Source organism: Pteropus medius, unplaced genomic scaffold (genome assembly GCF_902729225.1).
Source record: "Pteropus medius unplaced genomic scaffold, Ma_sr-lr_union100, whole genome shotgun sequence".
Lineage (NCBI taxonomy): Eukaryota > Metazoa > Chordata > Mammalia > Chiroptera > Pteropodidae > Pteropus > Pteropus medius.
Window position 1 is genome coordinate 16,218,259 of NW_024340692.1, and position 21,745 is coordinate 16,240,003.

Consider the following 21,745-nt stretch of genomic DNA (forward strand, 5'->3'; position numbering starts at 1 on the left):
GGAACAGATATTTCCACATTTCCCATAGTGGGACATTGCTCAAATTTGGAATTCCAAATAGCTTGGAACTCTGTTCTCACTTGATGAAAGTCCCTGCTATTGAATATTAAGGTGATAGGTTGTTTTTAAAAAGCAATGAGATTCTATGGCAAAATGAAATCTAACATATGTCCATTAAAGACCACACACAGACACACACACACACCCCGCCCCTGCCCCAGAAAGGGAAAATGCTTTCTTTGCTCTCTCTCATATTAAATAAATTAAAAGTTTTCCGTTGTAGCTTTATTATCTCTCAGTGTCTGATTTAATTTGAGGAAACTATTTTGGACTTCAAGAGCCCCTTCTCCTCATCTATCTCTGCCGTTACATGTTCTAGCTACTCTTCCTGGGCCAGTGAGATTCTCCCAGGAAAAATAAAATGTTATCTCTCTGAGGACACAGGGTGCAATAGAAGAGGATAAAAGTGTATCATTGAAGACAGAAGGATGGGGGAAGTTGCGGGTGAACAGGAAATGTCCAGCTTTTCATCATATGTGTTTAAAAAAAATTATGGAAAAAATAAGCACAATCACTACAGTTTTCCCCCAAGATTATTTCCTTATTTTTAACTTAATTATTTTAAACTTGGAGACAAATCTATTCCATCATTTATTCTCCTGTGTTCTATGGGACATTGAATTTGGCTATAACTAATTATAAATTAGTGCCTTAAAGTTGTAATTACAAGAGACTTTGAAGCAGTAAAGTTTCATTTGTGAACAAAATCAAAGGATGGAGTCTTCTGAGATTTTGTTTGGTAAGACGAAATCCTGTTTTTCAAGCAAGTATTCAATGTAAAAATGTCCTAAGTTTCCATTTCCTTTCAGAATTGGGAGGTATACTAACTTCAGCTGCCTTGATGGTTATCTCTGTACTTTTTATTCATTAATTTATTTTTAAGCAATTTTTTTGTGTGCATAGCACATTGGATAATTACATATATATTGCAAGTTTTTAAATTTGTATTTTTTTGGAGTATGGTGGTCCTGAATTGTTTCAAGTGCGTTTACAGGTGGAAAGAAGCTACATAGCATCGTCGATTGATCCAGCCAATGAACGGGTGTCTTGTCATAAGCCAGGTGGCCGCACAGAGCCAAAGCAGATGTGGTAATTCTCAATGGGGCATCCTATGGCCCTTGGAATCACTTTGGGGACACATACTGTGGCTGATGCATAAGGCAGTGACTGGCCATGTTTGGGGTTCCAGGCCACAGCCCTTTTACTTTCGGGCTTCCCTCCCCATGAAGAAAGAATTTAAATGAACAATCTGCTCTTGAATAGAAAACAGTATCGCCATACATGCCCTTCCAGCTTATTGACCCAAACTCATCCTCACTAAGGTCATGTAACCCAGAGAGCACTGGGCACCCAATGGTCCAAAACGGCATCTTTGTTCTCAGCTTTCCAAGACTCCATGGCATGTATTTGATAAATCTAGGTACCTTCTTGTGTTAGCAGGGAATCAGCAATGAATACAAAGGACTTGGCCTGTGACCTCACTGAAGTTATTCTTCTGTTAAAGAGTCTGGGCATTTTAGCACTATTTCTGAATAACCTTTCAAAAAGGTTATTCCATATTAGACTCCCAGCTGATTTAGGGGAATGCCTGTTTTCCCAGCTCCTTACTAACAGTGACCACTATTCTTTTTAAAAATCTCTGTCAACTAGATAGGTGAAAATGCCTTAATTTTTATTTTAATTTGTATTCATTTTTATTCCTAGTATGACCAGTTTTTTCAGATTCATTTGTATGTCTTCTTTTGAGAATTATTTATGAATACCTTTTGCTGTTTTAGTCATAAAAGCTGCTTACATATTAAGGACATTGCATTTTTGTTGCAAATTTTTTTCTGGTTTTAAATTAGTTTTTAAATTTTGCTTACCTTTTTTTAGATTCAAGCTTTTATAAAGTCCAGTTTGTTAATATTTCCCTTAAGGCTTTCATCTTTGCTCTCATTTCTAAATTTTGTGCTAATAATGCCTTGTTTAAATTATAATATTTGTAATGTAAGACTTTCCATGGTATTCTTAACTTTCAAAAATTTCCTGGTGATGTTTTCATATTTATTACTCTAATTGAACTTTAGAATCATAAAGTAATTTCTTCTAAAAATATTTCATGTGATTTTTGTTGAAATTGTATTAAATTTTTTAATAAACTTAGCATCTTTAACTATCAAATCTTCTAAGAATGAAATGCTAATATATTTATTGTCTTTTATGCTTCTCAGTAAGTTTTTATTTACTTCAGAGATTTCGTCCCTATTTTTGTTAAATATATTCCCAAGTAACTTAAAAAATCCAGTAAGTTTCAGCTGTACACTCTAACAATAAGGCGCATATATATATATATTATATATATATATATATATATATATATATATATAATATATATATATTATATATATATATTTACACTGTGTGTTCACCTGCCACAGTTAGATTTCTTTCTGTCGCCACATATTTGTCCCTGTTTACCCAGTCTACCTCCTCCTTCCCCCCACCCCTTACCCTCTGGTAACCACTAGTCTATTGTCCATGTCCATGAGTCTCTGTTTGTTTGTCCTGTTCATTTGTTGCTTTTAGGTTTATATCCCACATAAGTGATATCATGTGATTTTCATGGCTTATTTCGCTTAGCATGATTATCTCGAGGTCCATCCATGTTGTCGCAAATGGCAGTATTTCATCGCTTCTTATGGCTGAGTAATATTCCATTGTATATGCACCACAGCTTCATTAGCCAATCATCTGTTGTAGGATACTTCAGTTGTTTCCATGTCCTGGCCACCGTGAATAATGCTGCTATGAACATGGGTGTACAAATATCTTTTTGGATATGGGTTTTCAAGTCTTTAGGGTAAATACCCAGTAGAGGGATTGGTGGATCATATGGTAGATCAAGTCTTAGTTTTCTGAGGAACCACCATACTGTTTTCCATAGTGGCTGTACCAATTTGCAGTCCCGCCAGCAGTGTATGAGGGTTCCTTTTTCTCCACATTTTCTCCAGCATTTGTAATTACTTGTCCTGTTGATTATAGCTATTCTAACAGGTGTGAGATGGTATCTCATTGTGGCTTTGATTTGCATTTCCCTAATAGCTAATGACATTGAGCATCTTTTCATATATTTGTTGGCCATTTGTATGTCCTCTAGGGAGAAGTGTCTGTTCAGGTCCTCTGCCCATTTTTTGATTGGATCATTTGGTTGTTTTTGTTGTTGTTATTGAGTTGTATGAGTCCTCTGTATATTTTGGATATTAGGCCCTTATCGGAGGTGATGCTTGCAAATATATTTTCCCATTCGGATGGTTATCTCCTTGTTGATGATTTATTTTGCTGAGCAGAAGCTTTTTAGTTGATGTAGTCCCATTCATTTATTTTAGCTTTTACTTCCCTTACGTTTGAGGTCAAATTCATAAAATCTTCTCTTTAAGTCCAAGGTCCTTGAGTTTAGTTCCTATGTCTTCTCTATGCATTTTATTGTTTCAGGTCTTATATTCAGGTCCTTAATCCATTTTGAGTTAATTTTGGTGTGTGATGATAGACAGCAGTCTAGTTTCATTCTTTTGCGGGTAGCCTTCCAGTTTTTGTGGGGATTTTATGTTGTTATTGTTTTGGGATTTTTTCCCCCTCATATGAATAACAGTCTTTTAATTTTTATTAATTACATTTTTTTTAGCTGGGGATGTATAAGACTTAGATTTGTATAAATTTATTTTGTAAACTGCCAACTTGATTTTTTCAGACTATTCCACTAGGTCCATGATTGATTCTTGGGTATTGTAGGTAGCAATTATATCATTTGTAAATTATAATATTTATTCTAACCAATATTTTATATTTGGTTTTCTTGTCTTATTTTATTACCTTGATCTTCTAAAGCAGGTATCAAAGAATCTTAGTGATAAAGGGTAGTCTTGTGTTGTTCATGGTTTTAAAGGACAAACGGCTTTTGTACTGTTTCCCAGACAACATTTTTCAGCACACATAGGTTATTAATGGATACATAAGTAAAAATCCCTTGGTTAAGTACATTAGAGAAATATCTCTCTAGTGCTTCCAATAGTATGATGTTGATACCGAGTTCAAGAATTGTTTTTCACATTCAGAAAGTTTCTTTCTGACTCCAGTTTTACTGAAAGTTTTTTAAAATCTTAGTTGGGTATCGACTTTTTTGTATTATTGATTTACGCAAACTATAGAAAGTGAAAACACAGCTTTTGAGATACTCAAAGTACTTGAAAATAATAAAACAATATTTCTCAAAAAATATTTAGTTTAGATTTGGTATCAGTCCAGATGGACACGGTAATTGTTTTATTTCTTTATAGTCTGGAACAATTTTTTAGATTATCTTCTTATGGGCCTGCTGATCTTTCCCCGTAGCAGAATAATCTGTGTGGAAGTTATCCTAAGAGTTAATGCTTTTCACAAGCTATCCTGGATTAAGCAAGTTGTTAAAATAATTCCTCCTGAGAAATGTCATTTGGGCAGGAAAAAAAAGGCAGTTTTTGGTTTTTAGCTTTTTTTGGCCTGAAATTTTTTGTTTATTCATCTCAATTTTACTTTCGAATGTAAGTTTATATTATATTTGGGCTTCTGCTTCTTCATTTGTAAAATTTAGGTTGTGGGTGACAATTAAATGCTCCTTAAAGTTTCTTGGGCTTTTTATGTTTGTTTTGTGTTTTGTTTATGTGGTTTTTTATTCTGTGATCATCCCTGCAGCAATCGCTTTGTTACAGGCATGCAGGATGCTATGGAAAAGTGAAAGAGAAGAAGGTGAAAGGTGGAGAAAAGGTTACACTTTATTTCTCATATGTTTTAAGAGAGTCTGAGTTCATTTTCCTTTGGTGCAGAGGCAATAATATCTTGCATATTTCCCCACTCTTCCTTAAATACCCTGTGGATTAGAAATTCACATGATTTTATAGATTTAAAAAGATTAATCCTTGATGGGAAAAAGTAGAAATTTCCTCTCTTTTCTGTGGTCCCGGGAAAATGGGTACACTAGGAAATTATCAAAAGTCTGTCAAGAAAGTTTCAGTCTTGTAGAAAAATAAACTTAAATGTGTATAAAGCATGGTACTGTATTCCTACCATACTTGCTCTTCAAGTCTAGGTGAGTTTTGCGTTAACTGGCGTCTAAGTTGTAGAAGTGGTATTGTAGAAAGAAGAGGAGAAAAGCCAGACTAATGTACTCTTGTTGGGCTAACCTTGGTCATCTGTATACAGTTCAAGGACATCCTGCAGAGACTGTCTCCCATCCAGATGCCCAGATGTGCACTCTTCCATGTCAGTCCCATCACCCATCTGCTCATTCAACAACTGGCCATCTAGGGTCTATTTCATGCCATATACTAAGACCACAGAGATACAAACCAAGCACTTTCATTTTAGCCCAGTGCAAATTAGCAGTGAGAAGGACCTTAGAAATAATTATTTGTAAATATTCATTTTAAAGAAAGATATTCAGCTAACAGTTAGTCCCCTTGGTCTGACTGAAGTGTGTTTAAATTTATTGTGTGCTGGCGGGCAAGTGTGACTTTGGCCTGAACATAAAAATGACTTATTCCAAACCTCAGACAGGTCCCAGTGTAACATCTTGCTTATAAATAGATCCATCCTTTGGGGATTAATAAGGCAGAGTGAAAAGGTTAGGGTGCCCTATATATAGACAGAACCTAAAACTATCGAGAGTGTTTTAAAATTTAATACAGCCTATGGCCATGCTACCCTGAACAAGCCCAATCCCGTCTGATCTTGGAAGCTAAGCAGGGTCGGGCCTGGTTACTACTTGAATGGGAGACTACCTAGGAAGACCAAGTGCTGTGAAAAAAAAAAAAAAGAGAGAGATTGTAAGCTGACAAGGTCTTTGCAATCTATGAGGTCAACCAAAGGGTTGTCTCGCCTAAAAAGAAAAAGAAAATTTAATATTGTATGTATTAGTTTCCTTTTGCTGCTGTAACAAATTACTGCCATCTTAGTGGCTTAAAACAACACAAATTTATTATCTTATAGTTTTGTAAAAAAGGTTTCCAACGCGCACCATACTAAGCTACAATCAAGGTGTTGACATGGCTTCATTCCTTTCTGGAAGCTCTAGAGGAGAATACATTTCCTTACCTATTCCAGCTTCTAGGAGCCACTTACATTCCTTGGTTCATGGCCCCTTCCTTTGTCTTCAAAACCAGCGATAGCAAATCGAGTCCTTTTCACATTGTATCTCACTCACCCTCTCCTTTGCCTCTTCTTTTTTCACTTTTAAGGACCCATGTTATTACTCTGGGCCCATCTGGTAATCCAGGACAGTCTCCCTGCCTCGAATTCAGCTGATTAGCAATCTTAATTGCATCAGCAACCTTATAAGGTAATATTTTGCTTTCTAAGATAACATATTCATAGGATTCACAGGTTCTAGAGATTATGATATGGAAACGTCTAGGGGCCATTGTTCTATTTACCACAACATAATTTAACAGCGTTCCTTCTGTGCACCTAGAGCAATTCGTCATCCCTTTATCATATACTGTCAGTCTGTCTGGGACTCCGAATAGAAATTGATTAAGGTCCTGAAGTATGGAGACTGTCTCATGTCTGTATTTTCTTATCTTCCTCTCTTTTTCTTTCCTCTTTTGTTTAACTCCCTCCCTCAAATCAATAAGTGTAGTAAACACACCTCCAGGACCTAAATCTCCATGTAATGAATTTACACAGATAACAGTTCATTTTGTAAGGTATAAACATGAAACTGAGCTTCTCATGCTATTCTGTGTAATTGAAAAGCAAATATGGCTCATGCTACCACTGTCACATGAAGCAGTCAATTTTTGAACACAATTTTGAAAATTAAATTTTAAGCTAGCTGGAGATGGTACAGGTGGTGTCGTTCATTTACTGTATTATTATGCATCCCCCACAGTACCATTTGCCATTGTTATTTCTTTGGTGTTTACAGAAGCAGGTCATGTTTATGAGTATGTCAAGAGGAAGGAAATGATATATGGAAAATCTCTGCATGGGATATAGAGTCAAGTGATCCCTAGGTTGGAATCAAGTGCTATAAATATTCCAATAACTTCATATGTACCATGGGACTGGTATTTTCCACAGTTTGGATAAACTTGGATAGATCTTTTTAACAGTTCTTTGAAAATGGAACATTAGCTATCCACAGAGATTTAATCTTGGGCAAAAAATAGGAATAAGGTCATCACCTCTAATGACAGGATTAGTCCTTTTTCTTTAAAGTAATTGGATATCCCATGTGTTTTTGCAGTTTTTGTTGCATTGAGAATAGACACATCACTTGAGCAGAAATGATTAATTTTGAAAGGAGGAGGATTATGGAGTGGGTGGAACTGACATTTATCTGCATTATATTCTTAGAAACATAGACTGTTAGAGTTGGAATTGCTTCTGATAAAACTGTTCATTAACATGTGAGGAAGTAGAAGTCCCAATACTGCCTGAGTTCCCAGCCAAGTATGTGCTGAGTACAAGAAGCAGAGCTACAGCTCAAGTTCCCAAGTCTCTGGATCTTCAGCCTTTCTTGGTACACTGCACTCATCTCCAGAGCTTCCGATGGCTGCACTGGGGTGACCAGACCAAGCCATCTGCCCCAGAGATGCCTTTTGTGTTGATTTCTGCTTGGGCATTTCTCATGCACAGATGACTAAATACTTCTAAATACTTCATATGCTGTTTACCCTTGAGAACTAGACTGTCATCTGCTGTGGGGCACAGTAGCCCCTGTGTTTGTGTGTATGTGTACATTATATGTGGAAAGCAAGGAAGGTAGGCAGGCTCGTTTGCACACACACTATACCCTCTGCATTTTTAAGTACCAGGATCAGTACACAGGTGAACAGAGTGCACTCTCTTGTTCCTTTCTCCATTATTGGTTTTATTTGTTTGTTTTCAAATCACTTCAGTAATTGTGGTTTGCATTTGACTTAATGAAACAAAATATGAGATAAAACAGCTATGAAATTTTAAGACATTTTGCTTGACAGACCTAAAATATGTGGCATTTCATTGTCATGGACAGCTTATATGCAGACAACAAAACAAGCATCGATGTAGAATGTTCACCTGTGATAGAAGGATGATTTATCTTGGTGTACATTAGGAGAGATTTGCATTTAGATGAAGTCGTGGCTAATTTTGCACCCGCTCACCTCAGGGAGCATTTGGCAATGTATGGAGACAATTCTGGTTGTCACATATGGAAGAAGTGGTGCTACTGGCATCTAGTGGGTAGAGGCCAGGGATGGTGCCGAACATCATACAATGCACAGAACAGCCCCCCAAACAAAGCTTTATCCGGTCCAAAATGTCAGCAGTGCCAAGGTTGAGAAACCGCAGCATAAAGGAATTTATAGTTTATCTGACACTTGGGTTTAGAAGGCTATGTAGAGAAATGATTGATCTAGAAACAGCTTATCATGTGAAATAAACATATCTGCTATAGTATATGGCTTGGGGGAATTTCTGTAGTCCAGCTGGATAAGGGAATAAGTTTGCCCAACAGTTCCAGTACAGCCCCTGTGCAGTCTCTCTCAGGCCTCTGTTCTCAGTGACTGGAACTGAACATCAGCTTCCCTCTGCCCTTCACATCTGTGGAGTCTGGTTGAGGATTTAGATATTTGGGGGGATCATGATATAGTTTGGATAACTAAACACAATTAAAGAAGATGATTAAGAATATAAAGAACTAAGGAATGTCTTACCCTTACCCATACTTTACAAAAACAGCCCCACTCAGGGAACCGTATGGCAGGTGAGAAACCAGATCTCAGCACAGTCAAGTCTTGGCAAAGACTGGTATGGTAGCAGTAGTTGAAAAGAGAAAGGAGTCTGGAGAGAAGAGAAATGGTTAGGAGTCTGCTATGGAGAGAAGGGAAATGGTTAGGAGTCTGCCAGAGCCCTTCCGTGTACTGTGTTCTACTCAGGCACTGAGTAAAAGAATGATTTGTATTTCCTTGTTCCTCTTTGAATCTTTGAAACAAAATTTCCATATTGGGCTTTTTCCCCAAAGAAAATTTCCATACTATTTGGAATTTCCTCATTGGTTAAATTCCAAACAAATTAAATCACGCAGTAGAGACACAGGTATTTCCAATCATGCCCTTTTTATAGGACTGAGGACAGATGGTTCCCCTCCCATGAAAATAACTCCCTTTGACCACACAAGCCCATAAGTATGAGCAGCTGTGGTGCTTGGTGTCAGGACCACCTGCACTGTTGTCTAGCAGCCCTGATTGGTGGCAGTTCATCGAAGAGTCTGAGACTGCTTTCACTTACTTCAATTCACAGTGAAACACTGCTCCTCTTGAAGAAGCTATTCTCTTAGCCAGCCAGACTGTAGGTTTCCCCCAAGTCATATAGTATACCAGGTATGTCTAGTTCACAAGCCAAGCTGTTTCTAATTGAGCCTCCATGTAGCCACCTAAAGCCAAGTATCAGATACTCATGCTGGAAGAAGGGTGAGAAGATTTCACAGAGGCACAGGCCATATCAAAGTGGGCCTGGAGGAGAGGAGGCTGAAAGTGTGGGATAGAGGTCAAGACAGGGTCAGGAATCAGCCAGGCCTTTTGTACAGCAGACTCAAGGAACATACTAAAGATCATAACATAAACTTCTAGACAGAGAACTGCTTGCTGGTGTGCATCCTGAATATTGGCTGCTAAGGGTCTGAAGAGAGAGAACCCCCACATCAGGAGTGATGTTTCCAGAACCTCATAGAATCTTAGTAGTGAGATGGTCTTTATCAATCTTATATCATCAGCTCAGTCATTTAGCCAACACTGAGTTGAGCACCGAGCAAGGCACTGTGGTTAGATGGCAGACAGATTAGCATAGCTGGAGAGAGTGTATGGGATCAGTGGTCTGGGCTACAGAAATCTACCGGTTTCCTCTAACTGTGCCAGGGAGGGAGGAAGGAAGCACCCCTCTATTGAGCAATAAACTATGGGTCAGGCATTTTCACTTGTGCTGTAGTAGCTGGTCATCCATTAGCTGGGGCCACCAGTGATCCATGTTGGGTGGGGCCACTGGGAAACTGGTGTGTTGGAATCAAGAGGTTTTAGGAAACCTGCTGAGAATGGTCACATCACCTAACAATCTAGAAAAGTGTCAGAGTCTGGTGGTGAGCTCTGGTGGCAAGAATCCTGAACTAGGGGTTAGTCTATTGGTAGCTCTGACACCAACTTTTATGTCCTTAGGCAACATCAAAAGCTATTTAATAATGCTCTCCTTAAGTTCAAGTGAAAAGGACAAAACAGCAGTAAGCAGCCCTCCCAGCCCCTACCCAGCTGGTACTTCTGGAAATTGCACATGGGTGAAGCATGTGCAGTTGAGAAATGACTACCCTGTTCTCCTTTCTCTGTGTCAGTCTTACTTGAAGAGTTATAATCGAAAGTAGGCAAAATGCAATTACTTTCTGTTGTTTTTTAATGGAGGAACTATAGTTTTTAAAAAAGCCAAGAAAAAATGTTGGAATGAAATGCACTAAACCTCGGAGAAGAAGTGATTTCTGGTTGGTGATCGTATTTCATTCCAACAGACAAATAAATGAAATTAGAAAGCAGACTTATAGAATTTTAGGTGTGGAAGGAATTTTGGCAGTCGTAGAGGCAAATGCCTTCATTTTATAGAGGAGGAAACTGTGACCCAGTGATATCGTATAACTTTCTCAGAATATCTCGGCCCCCTGGTAGCAGAAGGTGCCCAAAACTCAGATTTTTATGTTATTTGAGCACAAATATCTATCCATATTTGCAAATTAATATGGGAGGGGCCTTATTAAATGAAGATAGTAATCATTATCTGTGAATGCTTTTTCTTCTCTATTTCTACCTTTGGTCAAAAATTGGTTACGAGCAGAGCACAGAGCCTCCATTCAAGTGCCTTTTCATTTTTGTCCTGGCCTGGTCACCTATCTACTGCAGCATTCAGCTTTAGTGGGAGGGAGCCTGGGACAGTAAGATGGCAGCATGATGCCATGGAATGAATCTGGGAGAAGCTTCTCCCATGAGCCCAAGCTGTGGCCATACCTCATTGCTTCTTAGGCCACACCTCATTGCTTCTTAGGAATGCAGGGAATGGGGAGTGGGTACTGGACCCTGCCAGTGCATCACATTCACCTTGTCGACAAGCAGCCCCCTGCCCAGGGACCCTTCCATATCTGTCTGCAGCCTGGGTGTGCAGCTGGGTTTTGATAGCGCTTCCATTCCAAAGACCTAAATGCTTTCCTGGTGGAAGGGATGATTCTAGCCTCTGGGACCAAGAAAACCACAGTTATTTTAAAGGTCAGGAGGGATAGATCCAGAAGTCAAGTAAGGAAATGCCATCAGATGTGAGTCGAAGGAGCTGCAGGCAGATGAGAGAGTCCTGAGCTCTCAAATGGCTGGGTTTTTTGTTCAAATGCACAGGGTTCTCAGAGAATTTTAGAAACTGCATTCCATGGTTCTAAAAGACAAAGCATGTGGAGAGAAAAACCCATCTTGAATGCAATGTAATCCTAGATCTTGAAACATAGAGGTTACATATGCAAAGAATGCTTAATCCAAAGTTAAAAGTGTGCACAATATTGAAAATTATCCCCCAACTTTAATACTTTACCCTGATAATAGGCATTCTTGAAAAATATGTAAATTGACTCTGGCATAGGAAAATGACTAGGATTTGCCTTTCAAGTATGCAATCCTTCTGAACATCAGTTTCTTCATCTGTAAAACAGAGGTAATAAGGTGTGGTAAGAAATCAATAATGCAAATAACTTGACCAGGCGTATAATAAGCAATTAAAACAATTACAGCAGAATCTAAGGGAATATTGTATAAGTATACAAGTGCATAAATGTATCTTACAAAAGAAGTTGTTACATTGGAGCCTTTAAATGCTTAAAACTAATCTTTTGTATTCAGGAAACACCTAAGTTCCAAATTTTAAAGCCCCTTTTTTTAAAAAAAATACAAGCATTAACATTTCAGATCTTTTTGTTTAATTAAAACTCTCTTGACACTGTTTTTCTGTGACTTTCTGGAAATATGGCCAGAGCTACCAGGCAGGTAGAAATAATACCATTAGCAATTATTATTACAATCATTTAAAATAATTTAATTGTGAAAAGAGGGCATCTACGTTCCCCATTCTTTCAGAAAAGACAGCTTGATCATAGAAACTTAAAGAGAAACCATTCTTTTCATATCAATATCCATCATTTTTTAGTCAACACATCTGCTGGTCCTGTTCTATAAGGAGTGTTTAGGGCTCGCGTATAGAAAAGTGATTGAAGACTGGGAAACAGCTCATCACTAGCAGATGATGCCTTTCACTGTTGATCTATAAAAATCACTGTATTTTTAGTTTGTAAAATTGATTTTGTTTTATATATCATTCTGTCTCATTTAGCAATCATAACCCTTTCTCTTTCTTATAGTTCCTGGATCCTTGAGCTTTGCCTTTTTATCCCATGAGTTTTATTTAGTCTTAAAACACATACATATGATATATGTTATATGCGTATTATGATATCATGTATATGGGTGAGATATATCTCTTACTCATCTCTTACTCATATGTCTAACTGGTATGTATATATATATATATGTATATATATGTCATATATAACATATACCATATGTATACGTCATAGGAATAATATAACATATACCATATGTATATGTCATAGGAATAATATATATAATATATAAATCTATAAAAATAAAGTTCCCTCTGTCAAGAATTTACCACGAGAATTAAGGGAAAAAAATTAAACCGAGAAAGATTTGAAAAGAGAAGCAAAAAAAAAAAAAAGAAGCTAAGCTAGTTTTAGTTCTTCTGGGCCTTCTATACCATTTGTTATTTTTCTTATTTAATTTACTTTTTACAGATTACAAAACTTAGTTATAAAAAATTAAGTGTAATATAAATTGAGGCACAAATGGAAAAAAATGTGACCACTGCCCAGTAGTAAGCTCCATTTCTGTTTTTGTCCTCTTTTTTTGAGTAAATGGAGGGCAGTTAAGCCCTCCTGTTTTATGAAGTCAGAGAATTTATCTCCTTAATTAATTAACTGCAAAATAGTAGCCGATGGTCCTGCCAACATATCATAGCACTGGGTTATTTCCCCTTCTTCACTAAATGCATTCTTCTTTTAAAAACTGAAGTCAGTTAGTGGAATTAAATGGAAAGGTTCAGAGTTTCTTGGGGTAAGCAATAAAAGATACAACAACAAGCTCTTTTATGTCACTGGTATTTCCAGAAGTATATTGTTTCCCTGCAGATCTAAGCCTCCCTGAAGGAGTTGTGATTATCCTCTCCCGCTCCTAAACCAGAAACCACAGTGTGTGTGTGTGTGTGTGTGTGTGTGTGTGTGTGTGTGTGTGTGTTCAGATTCATATGCAGCAGGAGCTTGAGGGTGGGGCATGGCAGGAGATGTAGGGCAGGGGTAGGTGTTGGTACCCTCTCAAAGTAGGTGAGGGTAATATAAGGCCAGAAAGAGTGATGAGAGAGTAGAGTTTGCTGAAGGGTTTCTTTGAGTGGAGAGGAGTTGGTTGTCCTATATATGTCTTATATAAAGCTGACAGACAAGCCTAGATTTTAATTCCTTTATTAAATGTCCTTATGTACTAGCCTTGCAGTGAAACCTGATCACTTTGTTCCCATCTAGTATGCCTTCCAAATGGTACCCATGACTCCATGTACCTGAACTGACAGAGTTCTGTGAAAATGTTGCCTGAAACTCTTATAGGAGTGATGCTTGGCTTTGACCCTGACCCACCTCCACACCTCTGGGCAAAAAGACTTAACTATGGATTTGGAGAATAAAAAAAAAATAAAAAAAGAATATAAGCTGGCTTGGCATTGCCTGGAAATAGGCTCACACACCAAGAAACAAGTAGTGAAACTAGCCATAGAATTTAGCTGGACCTGTGCTATATTGAAATGTATAGTTGGCAAAGTTGATATCTCTTATTTCTGTGTCAGATGTTAGAATTGTCAGATGCGGTGGTTATGAGCATTGACTTGAGGTTAACAGATCTGGGTTTAAGGGCCAGCTTCGTCACTTCCTCACTGTGTGGTTTTGGGTAAGCGTCTTTGTGTTTCTGAATCAGTTTCATTTTAGGTATATCAGGAGTAATAGTCTACCTTCCTTGTATAGTTGTTATGAAGATATATGCATAGAAAGGAGAAGGCGCCTCTACAGCACTTAGTACAATGCCTGGACCACAATAAGTACTCAGAAAATGCCAGTCAGCTAGTAGAATGGCAACATGGTCTCAGCGTGCAACATTCATTCCCCCAAAAAAGAAATGAAGCAGAGATAATGGAAAGAAAGATATTACCATAATGTGAAAAAATCCAGCTAAGGATACCCAGTTGCTTCTCACTACAGAAAAGCTATTCCTCAAGTTCCTTTCCTAGTATAAGACTCTAAAGGGTCAGATAGACAAGCACTTGTACAGTTTCTCTGTACCTCTCTCTGCCTACGCGTGTTTCTCAACCTCCACCTCACCCCCAGTTATGTGTTTCTCCAGAAGTCCCCTGTCCCAGTGAGCCAGTTAAGGAGTACATTTCTTATTCGTTATTGAAAAAAAAAACATTATAAACATGGGTATAGAGTTTTCTAAAGTACTATTTCAAATTTTAAAAATTGTCTAGAGAAGTGAAACTTTTTATTACACTAAAACGGAGCAAAGAAGAACTTTATTTGATAGATAATAAAGAATAGCCACAGTTTATGCACTGTGAGAGCTTACAATTTCAATAAATAAAAACTCTGAAGAACCGGCATGGAGTCCTATTGTTTTAAAGTCTCCATGGGGATTATTTTATAAATGCATTTTAACTTTAATTGGTATAAAATAATCGAGCATGGTTATTAGTATGTAGCCATAAAAAATGAAAATTATGAAGTTAAAGGCAAATAATACAATGAACTTACAGAGAGATCTCCCTCTCTGCTGATCAGGAAAATGTGAACTAAAACAGCAAGATTGGGAAAAATTAACAATATTAATGATATACCAGTGTTGGTGAGCGTTTGATAACAAGGGCACTCTTCAACTCTGTTGCTAAATTGAGGAAATCTCTTTTAGAAGATGTTTTTGGCAATACCTATCAAAAGCATTCCTATCCTTTAACTCAGAAATTCTTTTTCTAAGAAACTATGCTGCAGAAATACACAAGAAATAAGTGTTAAGGATGTCCATTACACATTATTTGCTATTAAAAAGAGAGAATACGAACCCTAATAGGAGAGTCATTAAAACAGTTGTGCTACATACAAATTATGAAAATATATATAACCATTAAAAATAATAAGAATATTTGGACATGGAAGGATACTGTGTGAAAGAAGAAAAGCACAGAGAGCATTTGTAGTTGAATCGACTTTTATTAATTTATAGATATGTTCATATATTTTCTATGTGTAGAGAAAAAAAGTCCAGAACGACACGCACCAAACAAGTGATATTAGTTAACCCTGAAGAGCAAGATTGAGGAGGGGCATTTGTGTTTTATTTTCTGTATTTAAGAGTTGTTTGACTTTTTCTCAGTAAGCATGGGTTACAATTTAACTTTTTAAATTAAGCGATGCTATCTGTGTAGACATTTCTCTTTCAGTTTGTGGTATTTTTGAATCTGCATTACTTTTCAAGTAAAGAGTGTTTGGTTATAAATTCATAGGTTATAAGCACTTGAAATATAGGTTCAATTATTTGTAGAAGCAAGAACCAGAGTGACTGTGGGTTAAGCAAAGCTGAAGTTTGTTTCTCTTTCCCATAACAGTGTAGAGGTTTTTACTTTCTCTGTAGAGTCATCAGGAGCCCAGGGTTCTATCTTGTTTTTCTGTTGTCCACAATGTACTGCTTTCAAAATGTGATCAAGGGGGGCTGCTTCATCTCTAGTCCTCATCTCTGCAGAGGGCACTACCATTACTGTTAAGGGTGTGACCTGGGAGTTGGACACATTTCATATCACATCTCAATGGTCAAAAATTAGTCACATGACTATACCTGGCTACAAGAGAATACCCAATTAAAATTTCTGTCACTGCGTAACAGGATTTCTCAGCATTGGCACTATTACATTTGGGCCTGGATTATTCTTCGTTGTGTGGAGTACATTGAGGGTGCTTAGCAGCATCCCTGGCCTCTACACAATAGATGTCAGCAGCACTTCCCAGTTGTGACAATCAAAATTGTCTTCAGACACTGCCACATGTCCCCTGGGGAACAAAATCAACCCTCATTGAGAACAACTGCTAAATAAGAAAGGTAAATAGATACTGGGGACAACTAATAATGTCTGCCATAAATATTATGCTAATTCTTTCAAAACAGGGCTTAGCATTGATATAATATTTTATCTTTAAAATTGACAACTTGCCAAGAAAGACAGTACTCTATGTGAAATTTGTTTTTTGTTGATTCTAGAAGGATAAAAAAACAATCCTTATTTTTATCTTTTGAATCTAAATTTATATGTATATCAAATACTACTTTTATTTGAATATACAACATGAAACTTTTTCCCTAGTGTGTAGGAATAGTGTTATACTGTACCACATTTATGACAAATGTGTCAGCTACGCTGTAATATTTCTAAAAGACTAATATGGCAGCATTCATAATGCTGTTCTATCCTAAATCAAAAATTTAATCGGCAACTGATGGCATATCTTTTCTAAGAGCTATTAAGTGTGAATAATTTACCACTGTTGAATACGTAAGAGTACAATATTTTCTGGTAATAAAAAGTTTTTGCTTAATATGCTTTTCCATTCCAGTGAAAGTATGTGCTTCACTGCCAATCATATAAAAAGAAGCCATGAAACACCTTTGTTCTGCCTTTTCTAGTACATTTAGAAAATTAAATCTTCCTTCAAACAAGTGGATACACTGGGATCTTGTTAAAAGAGTACTTAGAATTAGGGAAAATTAAATAGAAAGTAAATCTGTCTTGGGCTTCTTCCAAGGTTGTTTAGTGCCTAGTGGATCAGAATGACCTTATTATGAGGTAATTTCACCACATAGGTGGTCCATGCAGGCACAGGGGAGGGCATCATTATACTGGTACTGCAGTTTTCTTATTTTTGAAAATGTAAATGGTTGCAGAAATTGTATCATAAAAGTAGTTGCCAGCCATAAAAGTAACAGAATACCTCAAAAGTCGTTTATGAAACCACTCATACTGTGAGAATGTTGTAATTATGTCAGCTGCTGTATGAACTATGACTGTATAAAGAGACTAATGGTAGAACTGGATCTAGAAGAGTAGGTAGGAAACCTGAGGGGAATGGAGAAGGACCACATCAAAGGCATTGGAGATCAATGTGTGCAGAGACTAGGAATCACAAGGCAAGTTTAAGCGAGATATTTCAGCTAAAGTTGTGAATTTGTGTACAGGCAGTGGGATCTGTGGTGTGGCCAAGACAAGAACCTATCCATCAGAATTTGTGATCCCTCTTCCACAGCAAAGCTGGAGCTGGAAAGCAGCTAGCCCTCCTTGTATCTCGGTGAGGCCATGTGACTCATCCTTGCTAATGGACTATAAGTGGGTCTTTATCTAGAGAGTCTGCACAGTAATGGCACACTCAAATTGACTAATTGCAGAGAGTTTAAGAAAGGAACTGTTTGCAAAGATGTGGGATGAGTATAAGGAAACCACAAGTGATAGTACAGTCTTTTGAGGTCAGAACATACCCTCTTACCTCCCTTAGGCCTGGAAGTAAGAGAATGGTACAGATTCTAGGACACAAAATAGGAGTTATCTGGAGAGGCTCACAGGAAAGGAGCTGTAACATTTAGAAGGACACACCAGTCTGAGTCGAACCCACAGGAAGAGAAGGAAGGGAGTAAACACCCTTATGTCACTTTCGAACCTCTCTTCAATCTTCCATATGGGTGTCCTATTGGCCAAACGCAACTGGAAGCCATAGGGCTAGGAAGCCCTTTAGCATAGCTAACGTAACGTCCCAGGACACAGAGAAGCATGGAGAAGGCTTGAGGAGCAGAACTGGGGTGTATATCCTGCACTATGATTTCTGACAAAGTAGTAAGAAGTAAGAAGTGGCTGTTCCTCTACCATTTCTGCTTCTCCTATCAGCCAGCTGCATTTGGAGGACTCTGAGACCCTAGGGGATATCAGAGTTTCCCAGAAGGATATAACCCAACAGAGGAAAGGACACCAATCAGGGACACCCACAGGGGGCTATTCTTGATTAAGAAATAAACTTGTATTGAATTAAAACACCTAATTTCAGGGGTGTTTTGTTTTGTTTTTTACAAAAGTTAGCATTTGGGCTTTATTTTTGCAGTTAGCATTAGGGATTAAATTGTAGAAAATCTTAGAAGCCAAGCAAGAAATTTAGATTCATTTCTACAGAGAGTCAAACAAAAAACAATGAAAGTTATTAAGCTGGAAGGTGGTATATTTTCTTTAAAGCCCAAGAATCTTGAGTCTGGTAGTCCTGTGGCAGGTAGAATGGTTAGTGAGCATTCCACCTCACTTATTAGTGCAGCTGACCCAAACTCCAAGTTATCAGCAGGACCCGTGAATCAGTCCAGGACACTACAAAGTGAAAAGGTGGAAGTATTTTAATCCCATTCCAAGGTCAGGTGCCAGCCCGCCATGAAGAACTTGGGGAAAGAGGTGATCTAAGTCCAGTTTAGTATAACCTGGGGTCCATAAAAGATCTTGCCTGGCCCGCTGTGAAATATGGATGCTAGAAAAGGAATTTTGGAGAGAGGTGTTGATATGTCATGAGTAACTCCCACTAGGTGGAATATTAGGTGAGTGTCTGCCCATCATGTAAAGCACTGGGAAGAAGGCTTCGGTGAGACCAGTGAAGAGCGTGATATGTGTTCCCTGGAGCCTGGTGGATGCAATAGATCATAGTATTTTCTGGGAAATTGGAAGAACAGAAGAATTCTTGGTGAGCTGCTCCTATGGCGGCAAAGCTAAGAGGGAGTTCTGGTGAAGTGTGTTGGTAGTGGGGACTGACTGTCAACTCCCAGAGTTTCAGCATAAATGATATGTGAACAGTTGAGGACACTGAGATAGAGATTAAGCTGACATGTGATCATCTCTGAGCCTAAGTGAAGACCTTGAAGAACAACATGGAATGGCCAGCCAGGGCTGTGTTCTCCTAAAGGTGAGAACGCAACTGCCTTTTGGAGGGGATACCTGCAGATCCTATGAAAGCATCTCACGAGAGGGAGATGTATAGCAAGTCTCTTTGAGTGCCCAGAACGTCTTAACTGTACTCCTGAAGCAAGACCTGTTCTGCTTCCAGCCAGCAGTCAGAAAAGAGGAAAGAAGTTCCCCCAATCCTTCTCACTGCTGGTGGCCAGCTTGTGCCAGGCATGTAGGGGAAGAGGAGATGCCTACTGAAAGTATACTTAAAGTTTGTGTTATTAGTGGACTAGACATACAAACCCCCAATTGAGACCATTTTTAATGATCCATAACTAGAAATGAACAAAAGACCTTTTATCCTCAGAGTCACCAGAAGATTCATTGACCTGCCCTACATTTCATCCTAGAGCAGGGGCTGATCTAAGAATAAATTTAGAGGGACAGTGGGAGACAAAAATAAAGTTGATCATGATTGCACTTCATAAGAGTATAACAGTTACATGGGTTTATAGCCTTGAAGGCCTTGACCTAAAAGAAAAAGATAAAAAGATGAGCCAATCCCAAACATGCCTTTGTCATCCCTCAAAATGTATTTTATTATTGCAGTTAGCATTAGCAGGAATTAGATTGTAGAAAACATAGTACCTTCACTAGAGGACGTTTCCTTTCCTACATATAACACAAAGTTTAGAAAATCTGAGAAGTATGAGGCTTGAAAATAAAAATCACCCAATGTCACACCACCCAGAGATAATCATATAGTTTAATATATTTCCTTCTTGTCCTGTTTTTCTTTGTGGGTGTATATAAATACAGTTATGAGTTTTTCCTTTTTACATTTTATTACATGTATTTTATATCCTGCTTTTTTAACTTAATATATTTTAGGTTATAGAACATTTTTAAAATACAGTTTAAATGAAGCCATAATTTGACTAGAGTTTATCAAATAACTTTGTCAAATATTCTAGATCTAGACTTGGACTTATATATGAGTCAATGATATGAATGAGAAAAGAATAGAGAATTTGACACACAGCTTTAGAAAGTCTCTCAAGTTGTAAATAAATCCATATTATCAAATGAAAGAGCCACTCATTGAAACTGTTGTCACTCTTTTCTTTAAATTCTCTTTTTCTGGTTTTTCTGAAGCCATGGTTTCCTGATTTTCTTCCTGCTCTTTCAGTCAATCTTAAATCTCTTCCCAAGGTTCTCCTTCCTCTGCCTAACCCCTAAGTGTTGACCATGCTCGGGGCCTTCTAAAATATTTCCACCCTCTCTTCAGATTACTTTGGTTTTCCATGCCATTTATATGCTGAAAACACTTATATTCAAAATTTCAACCCAAACCTCTATTCTAAGCTCCAGACTTGTCTCTTGACATCTCCATTTGGATGTCTCATTGGCCTCTCAAATGAAACTTAATCTTCTCCCCAAAATGTGTTCCTCCTTCAATCTCCCCAGCTCGGTAAAGCAACCTCAGAGCTCTCATTCGCTCAAGGAAAACACCAGGAGTCGTTTTAGTACTTTTTTCTCCCTTATTCGTAGCTCATAGCAAGTCCTGCTTATCTCCTTCCAAAATATACCTCAAATTCTACTCTGTAGATCTTCCTGCTCATCACCCTACTCTAAGGCATTCACATCTCAACATGAACTACAACTGCCTCCTAATCACTTTCCTTCATGTATTCCCTCTAATCTGTTCTCCACTCAGCAGCCAGAGTGAGCCTTTTCAAATTATAATGCAGCTCCCTTATTAAAACACATCAAACCCTGAGCATGGCCCATAAAGCCCAGTTCTAGATCCATCCTATCTTTCCAGCCTCCAATTCTGATGCTCTCCCTGTTGCCTACCATAATTTATTTATAATTTAAGGTCCCCGAACTGCTGCTTCTCTGTGCCTCAAAATCGATTCCCCCAACCTCCTATGTGACTCGCAATTCCTTGAGGGCAAGGACTCTGGCCAGGTCACTTCTGTATCCCCAGTTTGTAGAAGAGTACCTAGCATGGGGTGGGAACACAGCCAGCCTTTGTTGATATGACCTGGCCCATACTTACCTTTTGCCTACATATCATTCCTCAGCTAGACCTCTCCGAATGCTACCATTCTAAAATGAATCTCCACCATTTTGACCTCAGTCACATTACCCTATTGTTTATAGCACTGACAACAATTATTATGTGTATGTATCTTCGTTTACTCTCTCTTTCCCCTGCTAGACTAGAAACTCCCGCGAGAACAAGCACCATGTCCTTTTTTTGGTTTCATGATTTCCCCAACACCAAGCACAACGCCTAACTGACAGAAATTTCTCAGATCCTTGTTAAATTAATGAACAGCACCTGACTGGAGCTCTGAAGGGAGCTTTTCTCTCCCTGAGGCAACCTTGGAAAAAAATGCTGGAGTCGATATTGAAATAGAGGAGTGTGGAGCGCAGAATAATGGAGCCCTACCACGTCCTAATCCCTAGAACCTGTGAACGCGTTGCCTTACATGCTTAAAGGGGATTTGCAGGTGTAATTAAGTTAAGGATCTCAAGATGGGGTGAT

The 21,745-nt window shown here is 38.1% G+C and overlaps 1 protein-coding gene and 1 pseudogene across 7 annotated transcripts in view; both read left to right on the forward strand.

The window, feature by feature from the left end:
- PIP5K1B (phosphatidylinositol-4-phosphate 5-kinase type 1 beta) overlaps nucleotides 1–21,745 on the forward strand; it is a 281,846-nt gene that overhangs the window by 118,127 nt on the left and 141,974 nt on the right. The gene's annotated exons all lie outside the window — the stretch shown is intronic.
- LOC120596877 (uncharacterized) lies at nucleotides 5,762–5,880 on the forward strand (annotated as a pseudogene).